At 34.5% G+C, this 20,041-nt stretch overlaps 1 protein-coding gene across 2 annotated transcripts in view; it reads left to right on the forward strand.

The window, feature by feature from the left end:
- The window catches only part of NEGR1 (neuronal growth regulator 1), a 908,360-nt gene that overhangs the window by 502,078 nt on the left and 386,241 nt on the right, over positions 1-20,041 (forward strand).

A 20,041-nucleotide genomic window follows, 5' to 3' on the forward strand; every position in this document is an offset into this window, starting at 1 on the left:
AGACTTTCCGCTTAAGATCAGTTTGGTCTCAGATTTTTCTTCTCTTAGAATTAGGTTAATAATTCCTAATTCATAGCATGACTGTGTGGTACTGGGAGGCACATTACTAAATGAGGTAATGGATATGAAGTATGTAGCACAGTGTTTCACACATATTAAGTATTCAAGAAATATTTCCTGCTCTCCTTTGGCATTCCCATCTGTCTTTCTGCAAGCAATGCTAGCTTGTCTGAAGTTCTTCTTCTCTTTAATGATACAAATCCTGTCTCTCACCATCTGCAAATATTTAATGAGCTTCAATTATGTAAGTATGTGCTGTAAAAATTACCAACCTGTAATCCCTACCATTAAGCCCCTAGTAATCTTTATCAGACCCCTATATAAAACCTACAAATTTTAAAAAGTCTTTCTGAGCACTCTAGGCCAAATTGCTTCTCTCAACTCCTCCAGAAGTGAATTTGTGTTCCCTTATTTGGTACTAAGCAATTTACTTACTTCTTTTGTGATGTCTTTTTGTACATCCATACCCCTGGCTCTCTAAAGAGATTGTAAAGAAGTATGACTCCTGCCTTAAGGGAGCATAATACCTGTAGATAGGCATTTGTAAACTTTCTGATGGATAAAATTAAAAAGGAGTTTTTGCTGCAGAATTCACTTTGAAAAATTATTTCACTTAATTGTATGTCATTCTTCACTGTGACGAAAAACAAAACAAAACAAAAAAAAACCAACCTTGGTCACCACAGGCTACGCTGCATCCAGCTCGCTTGAGCCTTTCTTGTAGCTTTTGATCTCATTCCATTTTTCTAGATTATTTGAATTTGATGAAAATGCACAAAATCAAAACCTGTTTCTCGATTTTTTTTTTCTAAAGAGAGAAATGACTTTGTCTATCACTACCTCCCAAATTACACACACAAAAAACCTAGTTGATGATAGTGCTGCACATTAACAGAGTATCTTTTTCTCAAACACAACTTGTACTCTTCCAGGCCAGGTATGTAAATAGGCGGACTCATTTTGCACAGGCTGAAACATGACCCAGGCTCTGTAGTGCCTCCTGAGATGGGAGTGGAAAGTACACAGAGAGGGCTTCTGTATGCTTGGAAGGAAAATTGTATGAGTATGTGTGGTGGCAGAGAGGGCAAGAGATTGGATGGGAATTCAGGTCAACTGAATGTTAAAAATTAGAATATAGAACTATGTTAATATCCAGTTAGGAGAGCAACATTAGCATCAGCATTGCTGCAAAAGCTAGATTTTAATGACCATAAGGTTGGCTTATCTGTGACCTACATGTACACCCAGAAATGCACCACTTCTCTGGGACCAAATGAGGCCTTTCAAATGATCCCCAAAGTTCAGCCAGGTCTAAATTGTAGAAGCTCTGTATTTCACAGTATATTTTAAACAAAACACTGCTCCCTTCCTAAAGGATTGGACTTTTAGTTTCTAAATAATAATTTACAGAATTGACATATATTTTCATAAATGGTATCATGATTTCATACTGCACAATTCTTTCCCAACTGGCTTTTTGCACTCAGCATTTTGTTTTTCAGAATAGTTGATATTGATACACAGGGACCCAGTTAACTCATTTTGTCTGCAGTTGAAGATTATATTATACAACCTAACATTTTATAAACACATGGTCAATTAGGATTTGTTCAGATTTTTGCTTTTGGAAACTGTATAATCTTTCATGTATTTCCTTGTGCGTATGTGAGATTTTCTGTAGTACAGAGATTCCATGGATAAACAATGAAATGGATCATTTGGGAAGTTCTTGAGTATAGATGGCAATTCAAGTTTTTCAGGAGTGGGGCCCACGAATTGATATATTTTGAGAACATCTCAGATGGTCCTAATGTGCATTCAATATTGAGAACCACTGCTTTAGTCGAGGGCAATGCTTCTCAAACTTTAATGTATATATAAATTATCTACAGATCTTGTTAAGTTGCAGCTTTTTATTTAGTTAATCTGGGAGTATCTGTATTTGTAAAAAGCTTCCAGGTGATTCAGGACTACACTTTCAAATCTCTACAATTTCATTTCTAAGTATTTCCTCTAGGGCATTCAAATACTTAGAAATGAAATTGTAGTGATATATGTGTATCTTCAGTTTTATTTTCTGTTTTCAAATTATTTGCAGATTTATATTGTTTTCAGCAGTGTATGATTTTTCATTTTCTCATCAACTTGGTATTACCTAATTTTTTAAGTGTCACCAATATTATGAATTTCAAGTTGTGACATTTTAATTTAAATTTTTCTGCCTAAAAGTGAAGGTGCACTTCTTGTCAAGTAATTCAAATAATTGGCCATTAAAGTTTCCCCTTTTTAAAACTGTGCATTCATATTCTTTATCTATTTTTCTATTAGTAGACCTTTTTTAACATTTTGACTTGTTGAAATTATTTATATATTCAGAATATTTATCTTTTGTTTGTTTGTTTAAATTCTCTGGGAATGCTTCCTACAATGTGGCTTTATTTAAATCAGTTTATGGTATCTCACATATACCAAAGTTTACCTGTTTACATTTAAGATAGTCACATTTACCAATCTTTTTCATCTGGCTTGTGTTTTACGTCTTACTCTTTTTCCAACTTCAATGCTAGAAAGTAATTCTATATTATTAAAATATTTTAAAATTTTGATTTTAATATTTGGACTTTTAATCTATGCATAACTTATTTATGTACATGGCATGAGGTCCAAATTCATTTGTATTTTTTTTCCCCCACAGGGTAGCCAATTGCCTAGCACCATTGATTGAATCTTTCTACACTGATTTGTAATACTCTGCTCTCATATTCAAAACCTGTGTGTGTCTGTTCTGCGCGTGCTGTGAGTTTTGTGTGTGGCAGTTTTATTCTAGGCTGTATTTTTTCCCTGAGTTTTATAATTAGCATTGAGAATTTGAAAGGATAAGTTATTCTCTTTTATTTTTCTTCGTTAGGATTGTTCTTGGCTACTCTTGGTCCTTTACTCTTCAATATGAGTAATAGGTTGAATTTTTTAATTCTCTAAATAAAATGGAATTTAATGTAATTGTATCACATTTATAGATTTAAGAGGGGAAGAGTTAACATATTTTCTGTAATCCAGTTGAATTATCTTATCAATTCCAATAGTATGTATCTGCTCTTGAATATTCTACAAAGACAAGTTATCTATTAGCAATGATTTGTTTGCACCTTTGCTTTTAATACTTATCCTTTTAACTTATTTCTAAATCTTATTGAACTGATTAGAAACTCTATATAATGTGAAATAGAAAAAGTAGGCTTCCTTACCTTGTTTCAGTTTTAATGAAATATGCCTAACATTTCACAATTACAGATAATGAGCATTGTGAATTTTGTTGTATCTTTTTAGTCACATTTTGAAAGAAACTATCCCTAGATTGCAACTTTTTGTTATAAATTATAGTATTTTTATATAATGCTTTTTCTATATCTATTGACATGATTATATATATATATATCCTTAAATCTGTATTGATGTATTAAATTTATAAACTGTTAAATTATTTCCTCATTCCTAGCATAAGAACACTTGCTTAGGCAAAATTTTTATGTATGTTACTGGATTCACTTGATGAATCCAATGTTGCAATTAAAAATTTTCTGTGTTTATAAGTGAAATTGCTTTTCTTGTACAGTCCTTGCCTATATTTAATGTCACATTATGTCAGTTTCATGAAATGAATTGGCAATATTTTCCTCATTTTATTTTTGTTAAGAAATTTTGTATCTTGAATCTTCTCTTGAGTAGGCTATATAGCATCAAAATTAGTTCTTTAATTATTGGTAGATATCTTTTATAAAACTGTGTAGGCCTGTTATTTATTTGTTGCTAATAGACCATCCCAGGCTGGGTGCGGTGGCTCATGCCTGTGATCCCAGCACTTTGGGAGGCCGAGGCTGGCGAATCACAAGGTCAGGAGTTCAAGACCAGCCTGGCCAATATGGTGAAACCCCCATGTCTACTAAAAATACAAAATGTATATATATATATTAGCCCGGTGTGGTGGCAGGCGCCTGTTGTCCCAGCTACTCAGGAGCCTGAGGTAGGAGAATCGCTTGAACCTGGGAGGCGGAGGTTTCAGTGAGCCAAGATCGTGCCACTGCACTCCAGCCTGGGCGACAGAGCAAGACTCCATCTAAAAAAAAAAAAAGAACATCCCAATCAATTGTTCCTACAGGCAGCCCATATTCTCTAGAAACTAGTTCTGTTCTACTTTGCATTTATGCCATCTTCAATATGTGATTTCCAATTTCTAAGGGAACAGCAAGGAGGATCACTCCTGGGAGGTTTATGGGAGCCAATCCTGGAAAGAGCACACATCACTTCTCCTCACATTCCATTGCTTAAAACTCAAGCATAAGTAACTTTATCGGGGAATCATAATTTAGTTGTGTGCCAAGAAGAGGAAAATGAACTTGGTAATCAATTAGCTGCCTTGCAACACCTAGAAAGAAATAAGATATTTCTCTACTACAAAAGAAAAGTTCTTTTTTCTTCTATAAATTTTAACACCCCCTTTCAAAAAGTACCTTACAGTAGCAAGCATACAGCTTAGTTCCTGAAGGTACCATTTGACTGTTACAGCTTCCAGCCTGATGGAAACAGTTTGATATTAAAATCCTAGCACAGTATTGCCAACTCCCTATCAAAAGCACAATGTTATATACATAAAAAACCTTCTCATCAGCTGGTGACTCTGCTGCCATTTGGTACATTTTATTTTTCAATAAAATAACTGAATAGAAAAAATCAACCATAGTCACTGTTGTTTTTGCAATATGTTGGAAAGGCAGGTGGTCATCCTATCTCTGGAAATTAAAAACAATACAGAGATAAATGTGGGAAAAAGAGAGGAAGTGTGGAAGAAAGTGTGTGGGTTTAGCTGTTTGGTGAAACAGGATGAGAAGGGCTCTTACGTTACTCATCAACTGAGAAACATATTTCCATCTATTTATACTAACACATCAATCTGGATGCATACACTGTGACTTCTATAATGCAAACTCACAAAAATTTGCTTAGGTATAAACACTTGATAGGGTATTCATATCATAGGGGGAGAAACCAACATACAACCAGCCGTGGAGTTTTCAAATAGCAAACAGTAGTCTCTTTTTTCCCTCCCACAAAGATATTAATCAAATGTTCTTTCCATTCTAAGAATTAAACAAAAGCTTATTTGGGCCTGTGAAACTTCAGGCCCTCAGAGGGAATACACTAGCCATTTACAACATGTTTGGTTTTGGGTCCATTATTTTAACAATGTTTTAACTCAAAGTCCTCTATAATTTATTCTCATCCTAACATTTTAATCTTGTTTCTACCAAGTTTAGCTGTAAAGCTAAACTGCCTGATCGGCAAATATGTCCTATATGTTTACATAACTGTTTATTTCCAAATGCTGATCTCACAATTCTCTGTTCATCCTCCCAAATCCAAATTTGTTCCATTATTCAAAGCCAAGCTCAAATTTCTTCTCATCAAATCTTCTGATTCTCCTCTCTACCTGCCCTTCTTCTACCTACTTCCAATTAAAGTTAGTCATTCTCTCACCTAAAGTACCATGATCTTTTTCTCTGAATCTTTCTTATGACTCTTAGGGTGTTCCACTTTACAGTTACTAATGTTCTCATTTTCTCTCTTAACTATATTCTAGACTTTCTGAGGGAAAGACCATGCCTTTGATTCCTCTTCATGGTCTCAATATCTGATGGGAACACTATGAAATATTCTATTATTATGAAATATTATAGTATTTATGAAATGAATAACTTTAAATGTATCTTATGTATAGGTAAAGGTTGGTAGCCTGCTGATAAATATTTTAAAAAGAAAAGCCATAATTTATAGCATTTGCCAATTTCCATGCTGTAAACACTGCCACTGTGGCCACTTTCAGATTGATATAACTAAATACAAAGTTGAGGAGAGATATGCAGTAGCAGACCATTTCTACCACATAGATTCAATACATGTAAGTAACCCAAGATAACACATGACAGTAAAATGTAATAAAATATTGAGAAAGTGATACATTTTGAGTTTTTAAAATTTTTGCTTTTAGTATAATTTAACTTTAATATCATTTAATTTTAATAATGAATATGCTTAAAATTCAACTCACAAAATTCCTGAAAATCCAACATTTACCTTCCACAAGTGCACCTGATATTGACATTGTTTGTCAGTGCATACTTTCTATTTATACAGTTTTGTTTAAAAATACTGTAAGAAAGGGAAAAACTATATGTGAAATGTAAGAAGAAATTCCATTTCTCTCCTCTAATGGGCTTGTTCATTTTATCTACGTTTTTGTTGCCTCCCCTCTTATTTTTCTCCTCCTCTTCCCCAGTTGTCTACCAGTCCTATCGCCAGTCCTGAACAACAAATGCTTTTTGTTCATCACTTACCTCCCTCAGATCTCATTTTTCAGTTGCTAATAACCAGGCCCTTTAATGGCATTTTCCTTGAGTTTACTTCCTCACATACAAAGGTATGTAGTGCAGCAAATACTCAAAGAACGCACAGTTGAAAAATCCTAACAGTATTATTTGACTCAAGCATCCACTCAGTGTAGTAATCCCATTTCTAATCCCACTGGTCTTCCATAGTCTCTGGAAACCTTGTGATGATGGGGAGCTTATATTCTCATAAAATAGTTTCTTTTATTGTTAGGATACTCCTTGTTTAGGATACTTGATTATAATCATCTGAAGTCTACCATATTTTTTTTACTAGATCAACTGAGAACAAATTCACAAGCAAATGCAAATATTCTTCTCTTTCCTTGCATTTTTTATATTTATGTAAACACTCCTGGTTCCGTCATCAGTGTCCTAACGTAGTACTGCATGTGTGCACTTTACTATTCTGTCTGGCGTCTAATTGTGAAATAACATCTGTGTGTCACTAGTACGTTGTAATGACTGAAACTGAACACCTGACCTCTGGTATAGTTTTATCAGTAAATGTGTCTCCCGAGATACATCCAAGTTGCTTAAAATTGAGAAAACAAAACAGCCAAATACAGATTCTTATTGAGCACTGCTGACATTCTGCTTCCATATAGACATGAATCTACCACCAATACAAGTTGTAGTGGCATAACCAGTTAGGTCTCTGTCAGGCTATGTGAGCAACTTGTCCACACTACTCTATTTTATTGCTTAAACTGTCAACAATTGTCAAATGGCTCCTGAAATCTATATACACACTCAATATGTTCATAGAATTTTCTTTCTTGGTAAGTAGTTAACCTACTCAAAAGGTAAATTGGGTTATTTTGGCATAGGTAATCCTTGATGTTTATTCCTCTCAACTCTTAAAATCCAAATATTTAGATATAGTTTATACTTTCCCATCCTTCCACTATAGTAGTAGCTGTGAATAAAAGGTTTTAATGATAGTTAGGTGTATGCAAAAACACAGAATAAAAGAGCTAACTTTACCAGGTAGCACATTTGGATTTTCCACCTTTCAGAAAGAAGAAGGGGTTGGTTTGGCTTATTTTTGGTGGATTTATCAAGTGACGAGACTGGAGTGTTCAAAACAAGAAAGTTCAGCAGGTTGGAGAGGTAGCTCCAGAGCACGAGTGCCCAAGGAAATATACTTTTCAGTCTTAACCACATTTTTTAAGTTTTTAAAAACAGAATCTGATAGCATCAAGAAAACAAAAATAAAAATACATGATATTTTTTATCTGGGATATGAAAATATGTTATACACTTAGTACTTGAGAGAAGCTAAAGCATGTTAGTGTTCCTTATGTAATACCCAAGAGACTAGTTTACTTTCAATATATTAATATTTTAAGTCAAAAGGGAGAAGTGGCAAAGTATTTCTGTTCCTCAGAATGTAGTAATTAATATGAGGGAGAATGACTTTGTAAATGAATGTGTTAAAGACTAAATCTCCAAACAAGGAATATTTAGAACTGACAAAAATATTCCCATTAAACACATTCTGAGCACTTACTGTGTACTAATTATGATCTTGTAAATTACTCAGGGATCAGTATAAAATGTTATTGCATTCATCTGGCTTCTCCAGAAATATCTACAAAAAGAGACATTTGTTTATGTCTTGAAAGTGAATAAAGGAAATAATTTTAGGTGTGACTAGCTAAGTAGTTCAATTACAGCCACAAGGATGAATACAGGGTCTGCGAATGGGTCTTCATCTTGCCCAGCCTTCATACGTGTATAACTCAACCTGGAATGCTTTTGTCTATTTAGACGGCTACCATATTCCATATCATATTTAGAAGGTTAACATATTCCAAAAAACATCTTTGTATCGCCATTGCCATCCTTCTATCTTTGTTTGAGCTGGGTGAATTTTCCTTAAGGTATACATATTTTATGTATGTGTTTCTCGTATAACTTGATATAATTGTATTTTTAATCTATTTTAATGTTTATTTTCTTCCATAATATATAAGCTACTGGAAAACAACTCTTTTATTACATTTTAAATCAATAGCACCTATGTCAGTCCCTAGTGCATAGCAAATGATAAACATTTTCTAACCAAATGAATAATATATAAATCTGTAAAAGAGAGATCTTTTGAGAGTAGCCTTCCTATAATTAGACTTTCCCCATTATTATCATATCTCAGTATAAACAAAGGCACGTAATGATGTTACAAGACACACACACACACACGCATGTATTCAATACAATACGTATCTAACTGTAGATCTAAGACAATATATGATATTTAATCCTCTTGCTGGAAATCAAGGTGTTAAAGAGAATTAAGAATATCTGAAAATTTGAGTTTTTGTGATTGATATTTAAATATAAGTCCCAGAAGCTAGCCCCAGTATAAAACAATTTCTGTCAAGAGACTGCCTTTTTTTCTAATGAATAATTTAAAACACAACTTTTTTTTTCCATGTGAACTGTCTTATATCTTGGCAGTAGGCATAGCATTTCAATAATTTATATAATTTTGAATATAATATAGTTAATGCCATAAAAGCAATTTCTTTGATATTGAATTATAAGAGAATGCACTTAGACCACTGTGACTAATGATCTAGGAGCCAACACATGGCAAGTTATCTTTTAATCCAATCCAATTTTAGAGAGAACTGGCACATGTAACCATAGGACTCTACTATCTCTTGGCACATAGCTGCATGATAACCTTTGTCTGTAATATTTTTTTAAAAATAAGTGTTCTCTTTGAGAAAAATAGATAAGGTAACATGGACGTTAAAAAGTGTAAATGATAATTATTTTTTGGAAGCAGAATATTGACATGAATCATGGTTTTATCATTAAGTTTCTGGATGAAACCTATTCTCAGAATGTTTTCTAAGGCAAGACTCTAGGCCTTTCTAAGGCAGTCACTCTGTAAATCTAATCATGGTTAGTTTTTGACAGGTGAGAAACCACACATTAGTGTGATAATGTACAACTTTTATAAGAAAACAAACAACGTAATGTGAAAATGGATTCCTTGTGTCTTTCAAAGCCAAAATAGTCTGAAGGCCTTGCCAAGATGTGAGGCAAAGATGGCAAGATTGTGGCTCTCTAGCTGAATCCAGACCATGCAGAGCTTTCAGCATATGGTGAAGATTTTGTACACACACAAATCTGCAGGCACTCTTTACTTTCATAAACCATGTAGACTTTTATATCAAGAAAATTGTCCAACATGTAATGATGAAGTGTCTTCATGTTTTTCTAATTCCTATAAAGGTGTCATTTGGGTTAGTGCCAGGCTAATTTCACAGATATTTTGAGGAGATTGTAAGGTACAAAAAAAAATAAAATTTCAAGTCTTAAGATCTAGCAAGCCTAGACTTTTCTATTTTTAGGATGGAAATTATCAGTGGTAGCTGCTCTCTTTAGACAGGTGCTCTCTACCTGGCCACATCAATCACAATATGTATGTATACTTTGTCTTGACTCACATTACTCATGTATGTTACTTATCCATAACATTAGGTATTTTTGTTTTTAACATAAGTAATCAGGGTCTTGGCCATCATGAGAAGTTTTATCATCTATTTCTGGAGTCTTTATTTTGTTTCATTGTCTATTTGATACCAACACCACACTGGCTTTGTAGTAGCTTTATGATAAGTTGTGAAGTCACATAAGATAAGTTCTCCAATTTTCTTTATTCTTTTAAAAACTGTGCCCAAACGTGGTTGCTTTTAACAACTACAATTATTTTTTTTTACTCAAAGACTGCAATTTGTGCAATTTAGATAGGATATTTGAGGCCTCACTGGGATAACTTAGGCAGTCAGGGCTTAGATGAGCTGAAGTGCTTCCCAGCCTTTCTCTCTCTGTTTCTGTTATCAGAGTCTCTCCATGTGGCGACCACATGTGGTGTCTCCACATGTTCTCTCCAGCATGGTAGCCCTGAGGTGGTGACACCACAGTGGGCCAGAACTCCAAGAGTGAGTGTTCTCAGAGAACAGTACCAGGAACAAATATTTTTTGCTTTGTTTTATTTTGTTTTGTTTTCCCAGTACGGAAGTCAAATAGCATTATCTCTTCCACAACTCTACTGTACGAAGCAGCCAAGAGCCTACTCCAATTTAATACGAGGTGGGGAAGGGGAGAGATCCTGTTTTTAGTGGAAAGAGTATTAAAAATTTGTGGCCATGTTGATAGAACCACCACACGAACCAACTATCACAAAAGCAGATGGGTGGGTAGAAGGAAGAATTGGCCTGGACATGTAGAACTTTGCCCTAAGATGGACCCACACTTACCCCCTCCAAATAAGTCATTAGTCTCTCAGTATATTACTCACAGTAAATGTTCAACAAATACCAACCCTTGCTGTGGGTAACCTTTTTTAGACATGTTTCCCGTAAGGAAGGCAGAAAGCCACAGTGTCCTATTTTGAATACTTATCCAACTACTTTCTCACTCCCTTTCTAGAGCACGATGTTGAGAAAGGATCACTATAAATAGTGTTGAGAAGGGCACACTATTTATTTCCAGCCAAGGCTTCAGCACCCATTCCCTGGTGAGCTTATTGGATCATATGGAAATTTCTAGAATTTGTATAAACATATGAATAAAAAGACAAAAATAAAATATATCAAACTATTAATAATAATTCTTGTTAAATGGTGGCATTATATTAAATTGAATCATATGAAATTGCCAATATCCATTTGTTTTTAACTAAAGGGCAGTTTTAGAAATTACAACCTAATACGCTACTTTTTTTTCTTCCTTACTGTTTATGTATTCGTCTATATTCTTTTCAGTGAATGTATATTATCTTCATTATTAGAAAAATAAATATTTACAAAGAACAAATAAACCAGAGTACTTCAAAGAAGGTGTTATTTTTCAAATGGTGCTAAAATGACACATCTCCTCTGCAAATGCATAAAACGCCAGAGCAGCTTTTAGATATAAAAATCTGCTAAAACACATTTTGAGAAACCTGAGCCTAACAAAGAATATGTATATTGAACCTGAGCAGGCTTACCTTATAAAACCAGGAGCCAGGTGTTACATTATAACTCTGTGACTCCAAGGGTAGACATTGGGTTCTCTCGTGTTTTCAAAAACCCTAAAGCAAGCTTTTAGCTATGGGAAATGTTTGCAAAGAAGGCAGCTGGGTTCTAGTTTGACACAGCTGGGCTGTTTCCTCTGGTTTATATGGAAAATAGTTCACTGCCAAGGATGAAGCAAGAAAAAAGTTCACTTGGGCCATTCCAAAGGGTATTTGTTGGCACATTTCCAAATGGAGCTGGCCACCAGGTTTATGGGAATAGTAACTACACTGAAAGAAGGTACTTGCTTTCCTTAATATAAATTCCTGGAAGGGGAATCATTGGCTCAATGGAATAGAAATTTTTTAAGTTCTTAAAATATACTGCCAAATTGTTTCCAGGAAAAAAAAAAACCTCATTATTAATTCTTAATAAAATGTTACCATCACTGAAGGTTTTGAAGTTATATGGTTGGTGCCTTAAGAATTATACTTCACTAGGATACCCACATTAGTGTGCTATAAGGTATTTCAATTGCGGTGTTCTTCCTATCTATTTTGTGACCATTTTCTACTAAGGAGGAGACTGAATTATGCAGGCATTGTAGATTCCCTGTGATATACAGCATGACTGTAAGTGTGCTCCAGCCTGCTGGCTGCTGCTGCTGTTGCCTTAGGGTGTAGCTGCTATTATGGTCCCGATTTTAAGCAGTGTTTTATATCTTTGAATTATCCAAGTAAGGGAACTGAAGCAAGCCTGAGGTACAGCAGTGATTTGAACTCTGGTGTATAAACACTCATGTGCAGAGGCTAGCTATTGATCCTCTCCAAAACGAATCAAAAAAATAAAAATCTTTACAGTCCAAAATATTGAAACTCTTGTGTAACCATGTTGTGTTTTTGTCTTCAAAATAAAATGTTTGTACAGCATGCGAGAAACTTGCCTGCAACCAAAAATGTTAAAATCATTACATAAATGTTAAGCTCTCTAAAACCAGTAGCCTTTTAAAAGTTCGTTTTATCACATTTAATTTTCATGTATACTAAACCCACTTCATGTGTGTTTCACATGTAAGTGTATGTTTTTATTTGCTACTGAAAATCTAACTGGCAAATTGTTATGCCTTTGCATAATCCATGCATTAGAGAGTCCAGAGAAGATGGAGAGAAAGAGAAAATAGAAGAAAGTAATTTCCACTTTAGTTTCTCTATAATTCCATATCCTGTAGGGTTCATTCTTCTCAGAGTCTTACTTTCTTCTCTTCTTGATCACTACCATTTAGAACCAATCCTGAGCTTTTCAAGGGAAAAGAACACGATGGTAAAATGTTGCCTATTTCATCTTTCTACTTCCAGGATGGTGCCCCACGGCACCCACTATGCTGCTCTCAGTGAGTTTGAAAGTGGATGCAAGTTAATAAGTCATCGTTTCTTGTAGGGTTAGTTACATTTTAACATTAGTTCCTTGAAGGCAAATAAATGTTCTGAGGATCTTTAAAAAAAAAAAAAAAGCCTTTCTAACTACAGTGCAGATTTTAAATATGGGAGAGAGAATTTTAAGGAGAGGTCTTTCTGGTGTTCTATAAATCAGTGTTTCCAAAATCTACATACTGTTGGTCTAGAATATCCTGAATCAACCTTTCTCCCATCCCAGAATCACGAAAAATTCATCCAGTTATCCCTGATGATTAGCTGGGTGTGGGAAACTACTGTTTTAAACCACCAAATTCTGTTCAAATTCCACCTGTTTCTAAAAGCCTTATCCAATATCAGCATCCCCTTAATTCTGCCTCCATAAGGAAGAGTTAGAGTTACAAATCTGTGTTCCCAATACACCTTGGGAGTAAGTCTTTGTAGGATTAATGACTCTGCATTGTGATTAGAAATGTTGTATCTTTCTAACTCTTTAGACATGGACTCCTTAAGATTAGTCACCCTGAGATGGGGCTTAATAAATGTCTATTGGATGGATGGATGGATGGATGGATGGATGAATTAAAATAGTTCACTGCCTACTTTGCCAGGTTTTTATAGCTGACCCCATGAAGGACAGAATAGATTGAGAAAAACTCGTGCATAGGTCTCCTAAATGAGAGAAAACACTAAAGTAAGCAACATAATTCAAAGTTTGAACTGAAGTTCGACAGATAACGTTTTTCTTATACATATTCTTTACCCCTAAGTTGTTCTGGCATATTTTATCAGTAGGTATTTCATGAATTTGGCAAGTTTGAATTTAAAACTCATGCTTGTTATCTTTTTCCTGTTATCACTATCTCTGAGTGAGGGGATGAGGGGAGAAGCCATAGAAATCTCTGAAATGCCATAAACTATGACAAGTCAGTCATAGTCTATCAGCTGGAGAAAATAATGTTGCTGGTGAGATGCAGACCATGAAACCATCAAGAACCCACAAGCAAACCAACTTAGACAAAAAAGCATGAAACAATTTCTTATCTCAGTTTGAGAACAACACCTTTTCCAGGAGGTTTGTTATGTAATGTAGATCTGCTTTCACTTTTTGGGGGCTGGCCAAGACTGAAAAGGGAAGTGCCAGCCCAGTGAAAGGAAGAATGTTCTTTTGATATTGCCAGCCATTACCAGATACGGGAGTGCAAAAAAGCCAATTCTCCCAAGATTTATAGTTATGTCTAGCTTGTTGACTCAAGCAGTTTGGAAAAGCTTCAGAAATGTAGTTCATCCAAACTAACCCAGACTCCAAGTCTGTGGAGGAAAAAAAAACAGTAGAAATAATATGCACATACATACTATTAGAGTCAAATTCTTTTGATTTTAAATTTGCAAAGATCCAAAAGTAAAGAAAAAATACTGTGACCAACACACATAGGACTACCTGAGATGTGACAGACCGTTCTGTTAAAAATAAATGTATATAATTATTGTCCAATTATTTCTCTGGGTTTGCATGGCAAAAACTATAGTAGGCAAAGGACTAAGAAAATATTGTGCTTCTAAATGAGTTAGAAGGAATATTTAATCCCTAAACTCAGAGAATCCATGAAAAAGTCACACAGGACCCTTGAAATTATAATTACATTTTCACTGTATTCTCAGAACTTATATTATGTGATTCTTGCAATGGTGTAAAATTTTATAGGATCTCTTCACTGAGACATCAAATAAGTATTAGCTTAGCACCTGAAAGAACAATGAAATATTTATTGAATAACCTGTATGTGTCAGGCCCTCTCTCAGGTTCTGGCAATATGCTGTTGAATAAAGCAAACAACTTCCATATCCTAGGTCTCTACTTAAGTTCTATGAAGAGATACAGATAATAAACAAGTAAAGAAATAAATACCAATGATAATTATGGATTGCAAAGAAAACTATCACAAGAAATGAGTATAGGAGTGGAAAGGGGCAGAGAGTTATGGGTGCAAATAATTATTTCAACAAGACACATTCTGTCCTAGTACATTCAGGCAGCTATAAAAAAATGCCATAAACTAGATGGCTTATAATCAACAGAAATGTATTTCTCACAGTTCTGGAGGCTGGGAAGTCCAAGATCCAGGCACTGGAGAGGGCCTGTTTTCTCATGGATGACAGTTTCTCACTGAGTCCTTACATTGTGGAAGGGGTGACCTAGCTCATGGGGTCTATTTTATAAGGACACTAATCCCTTCATGATCTAATCACCTTTCCAAGGCCCCACCTCCAAATAGTATCACCTTGGGGGTTAAGATTTTAACTCATGAATTTGGGAGAGACACAAACATTGTCCATAGCACATATCCAGAAAAACCTATTTTGCTTTAAGATCATCAAAGTCATAAGTGACACAATTTTTTAAGATCAGATTTTGATCTTTTAAAACTCACTCACTAATGTACATTTCACTGTTTCTTCTTTGTGGTAAATTTTTGAGGTATGAGAAGTCACCGTGGGGAGAGGTGGGTCAAAGAGGACATCAAAGAGTTGGCATCACTTTTATTTTACTTCTTATTTTCCCTAGTGAACATATTTGGAGAATAGATCTCGTAATTGTGTGCATAATTCAAATAGATATATAACAACTTTTAAAGGTTTTTGGTAATGAGCCTACAACTTCAGAGAATGAATGAGAGGACATTCAGTGCACTCTCCTATAAAACACTGCTTTGATTTTATATCCTGACCGAGGAAACAGGTGGTTTTTGTGCCAGAATAATGTGGTTACAATAAATGCTGATTTGATGTTTTTCAGTAATCTGTGAGTGTTTATGAGCCAGATTAAATAAATATTCCATCTACCTTTTAGCCCTGGCATCCTAAAGAAGGCCTCCAAATGGATTTGTGTGCACTGTGGTCTTTCACAGACTCTTACAGCTTAAGAGCTCAATGGGGCATTTAATTGATTCCAGTGAGCCAGTGCAACTGTCCAGATATAAATAGTTTATGCCTTGTATTTACAGTTGAAATAACTGTCAAATGCATCCTGTGAGGGTTTTTAGTATCATGTGTGACCTGACCTCACATGTCATGCAAGTTAATATTGGTTCAGGTTCTATTTTATTTATTCTTTCTAAAATCATCTGCATAGATTTTTTTTAGATAAAAACTTTTAATATAATAAAATACCCTATGCTTATATGATTCCTATGATATCCAGATTAGTCACCCTGATGCTGGCTTCTCAGTTTGTTAATGGTCATGTTGCAGGCAGCATGATGAATTCTTGAAAGAAATTAAAGCTATATCTTTGAAGACTGCTCATTAAACAAACAAAAATGATTTATTTCTATGCATCAGAAAATATGTACACATTAAAAGAAAATAATGCCGTGCACTCACAAACTCAGTTGCTCATTATCATACAAACAGTGGAGAATAAGCCAAAATGGTAGCCTGTGTGAAGGTCATTAGAATCTGGTTTGGATGTGCATTCTAAGGTTTTTCTTACCGAAAGTGACTCATACCTGGCCTGAAGACACCCACAGATGGGCTCAGAAGAGGGAAGGTGGGTGGAGTAAGTCAAATTGCCTAAATTTTTTGGTGAAAGTGAAACCAACAAGAGACATAAGTTATCTTTAGAGAATTTAAATATGTAGATACATCTAAATACGCATTATCTCCTCACTGTGGAACCAACTAAATAAAAGTTGAAGACCAGGTGCTAAATAGCAGTTGAATTTTAGGCCAGTGAACAATGAAAGGGAAAGCATGTTATGAATGTAAGGGACGAAGCGTAGTTCATTTAAATGGATATGGAGGTTTTAAGATACATTTCACCCAAGACAACCTTTAAATCTCCTTTCAACCTCTGTTGCTTAGAAAGCTTCCAGTGTTCTTAGATCTCTCTAACTGGTAATACACAACAATTAATTGTGAACACAGTTGTAAAGTCTTGTATATCCCTAATTAGAGTTTCATTAGGAGATATTCTGTGATTTAGTATGAAATCTAGGACTTCTGCCTTTTCATTGTTTTTTTATGGTGTCATATAATGAAGATAGTGAGGATGATATTATAATAATTATTTCCAGCATATTAAATGAGTTTACACTCATTAATATATTTCTTTATAACTCTGCCCTAGGTCATAAGTACTTAAAGTACATGACAATTTAAAATACTTCTTAAGATCTGTAGTTTTTCAATAGCTTAAAAATTGTTGAATTGATTAAATCCATCTGCTTCTCTTTGCATAAATTATTTTAAGTATTTAGAAGAGGATGTGAGGGAGTCTGAAATAAGATATATAGAAAAGGGGCACACATCTAGAATAGTACGTTATTTTTAACTCTCCTCTTTTTTTTTTTTTTGGTTTTTCTATGTAAGTGCTTAGCATTATGCGCCCTGGGACCATCCAAAACCCTTTTCAATACTACACCTTATTCTGACGACAGAGCTGACAATTGTTATCATCATCCAGTTGACCAATTCTCTATACCACCATTTGTGCGGTCCTACCTTAAGGTTATTAATAGTTTTCCTGGCCTGGTGTGGGGGCTCACTCCTGTAAACCCAGCACTTTGGGAGGCAGAGGCAGGTGGATCACCTGAAGTCAGGAGTTCAAAAGCAGCCTGGCCAACATGGCAAAACCCCATCTCTATTAAAAAATGAAAATTAGCTGGTCACAGTGGCAGGCGCCTGTAATCCCAGCTACTCCAGAGGCTGAGGCAGGAGAATCGCTTCAACCCGAGAGGCGGGAGTTGCAGTGAGCGGAGATTGAGCCATTGCACTCCAACCTGGGAGACAGAGCGAGGGACTGTCAAAAAAAGAAAAAAAAAGTTTTTATTTATTATAAATAGTCTGCACTCAATAACATTGTGCATAAACTATTCTACATAATTAACTTTAAAATAAACCAACACAAAATTAATGTCTGCTGATTTAAACCCAGAAGGTATACCTATTGAACTTGTTTTACTACTGTAAAATGGGAAAGGAAAATGTGGAAAATATTTGCCCTCTCTTAGTTACTTACCTATCCGCTCTGTCTTTTAATTTAAATTTCTTGAGGGCAAGTAACATGCCTTTAAACTTTTGCATTTCCTTTGGGTCAAGAATTATTCCCTTCATGATAGTCAGTAAAAGTTGGAAGGTTTAAACTGAATATGCAATAGTTCTGAATATTCAGCAAAGCAACAACTGTTTTTGTCTCCACAAGCCACTGTGCATGTGAAGGATTTCACTGGCCCTCTTACACACGGCATCTGCTGCCAACAGGTGATGCATTTCTGGGGGGAGGAGCCTTGGCAGAGGGATTTTCTCTTACTAACATCCTCTTTCCAGATGTGTATTCCCTGTAGCATGTCCTGAATTATGAGGCCCTGGAAGGCAATTGCAATCACTGAGAATGACACGTCACACCTGGAATTTACCACTCTCCCCCCCACTACACAATCTCCTATAGTTAAGTGTCATATCTAAGTTTATTTCTAAGGGATTGAATTGTTTCTCTATATAGCCAAATACTAGTGCTGAATATTAGTTTAGCATAATGTTTAGAACTTTAAATATGTGTAGATGTGTAAAGATCCAACTAAACTATTTTTTAATCAGACAGTATTGACCAAATAATGGTATTTCAAGGATGGAATTCATGTTCTTATGGCATTTCACTATTTCTCTTCATATACATATCTCTGTCCAACCTTGAATCAGTTATATTTTAAATAAATAAGTAAAGTCACTAGGCGAGACTAAGAGCCCTACATACTATCTTCTATATAAAGGAAAAAAGTACTATATAATTTTTCTAATAGTGGGAACTGCTATGCATTGTATATATGTTTATGAATACAGATGCTCCTCGTGTTATGATAAGGTTACATCCAAATAAACCCATTATAAATTGAAAATGCAATTAATACACTTAAACTATCGAACATCATAACGTAACCTAACCTTCATTAAACGTGCTCAGACACTTAACCACAGTTGGTCAGAATAATGTGACAAAAAGCCTGTTTTATAATAAAATATTGAATATTTCACGAAGATTATCAAATACTATACTGAAAATGAAAACAAAATTGTTGTATGGGTACTCAAAATATGGTTTCTACTGAATGGATATTATTTTCACACCATTATAAAGTAAAAACATTATAATTGAACCATTGTAAGTCATTGACCATCTATATATGTATATCTGTCTCTCTCTCTCTATATATATATATGTATATATATCCACATGTGCTTTACAGTTTATTAAACCTATACCTACAACTAAATATCTAAAATATACTTTTAGTTCAATGTTGTAAATTTATTATTATTAACTCCTATTTACCAGTGTAATGCGAAGTTTTTTGTACTTTCCTTCTAGGGTAATTTAATGTTTTTATTTTTGTTCTGTTTTAGTTAAGCTGAAAAGACCCCTCTGTTTGGGATGGTTTTAAAATTTTTATTATTTGCCTGAGAAAAGCTCACTGAAGAGTTTGATGATAATATGCTTTAAATGCCAATTAAACTATGTCATTTGGAAACAGTGGCAATGATATATTACTTAGGAACAAGCCTTCTCCTCAATCATATCAACAGTTACACATAATCAAATACTTTATATTTGTAATTATATCATCCTTGATTTTCTTGAGGCTGAGTTTTGGTTCCATAAAAAGTAAAAAAAAAATTCAAAGTATGGGTAATTTAATTTATCGTCACAACAGATTTTAGTTACTAGCTTTAAAAGTAACTGTGAAAACATATCTCTTGCATAAAGAAACCCAAAGAAGGGAACAATTAAAAAGATTTCAGTAAAAATCTTATTTTTCTAATGATTACCAAGGTGTGTAATTGCCATTTATTTATATTTGAGCTATAATAGTAACATAGTATAAATTTTATAAAGTAAGTCAAACTTATTTATGGCATAGGTCAGTCATACACTCTACAAAAGTGAAGAATTTCTGAGAACAATTTTAAGGCATAGGAAAAGAGCACTACTAAAATGAAATTCAAACACCATATATGTGTTTAATGGCATCTAATAACAATAACTAACACTAATGTCAGGCACTTTTCTAAGTCCTTTAACATGTATTGACTTACTTAGTCTCCATAGCAGCCA

The sequence above is a fragment of the Pongo abelii genome, chromosome 1 (assembly GCF_028885655.2).
Source record: "Pongo abelii isolate AG06213 chromosome 1, NHGRI_mPonAbe1-v2.0_pri, whole genome shotgun sequence".
NCBI lineage: Eukaryota > Metazoa > Chordata > Mammalia > Primates > Hominidae > Pongo > Pongo abelii.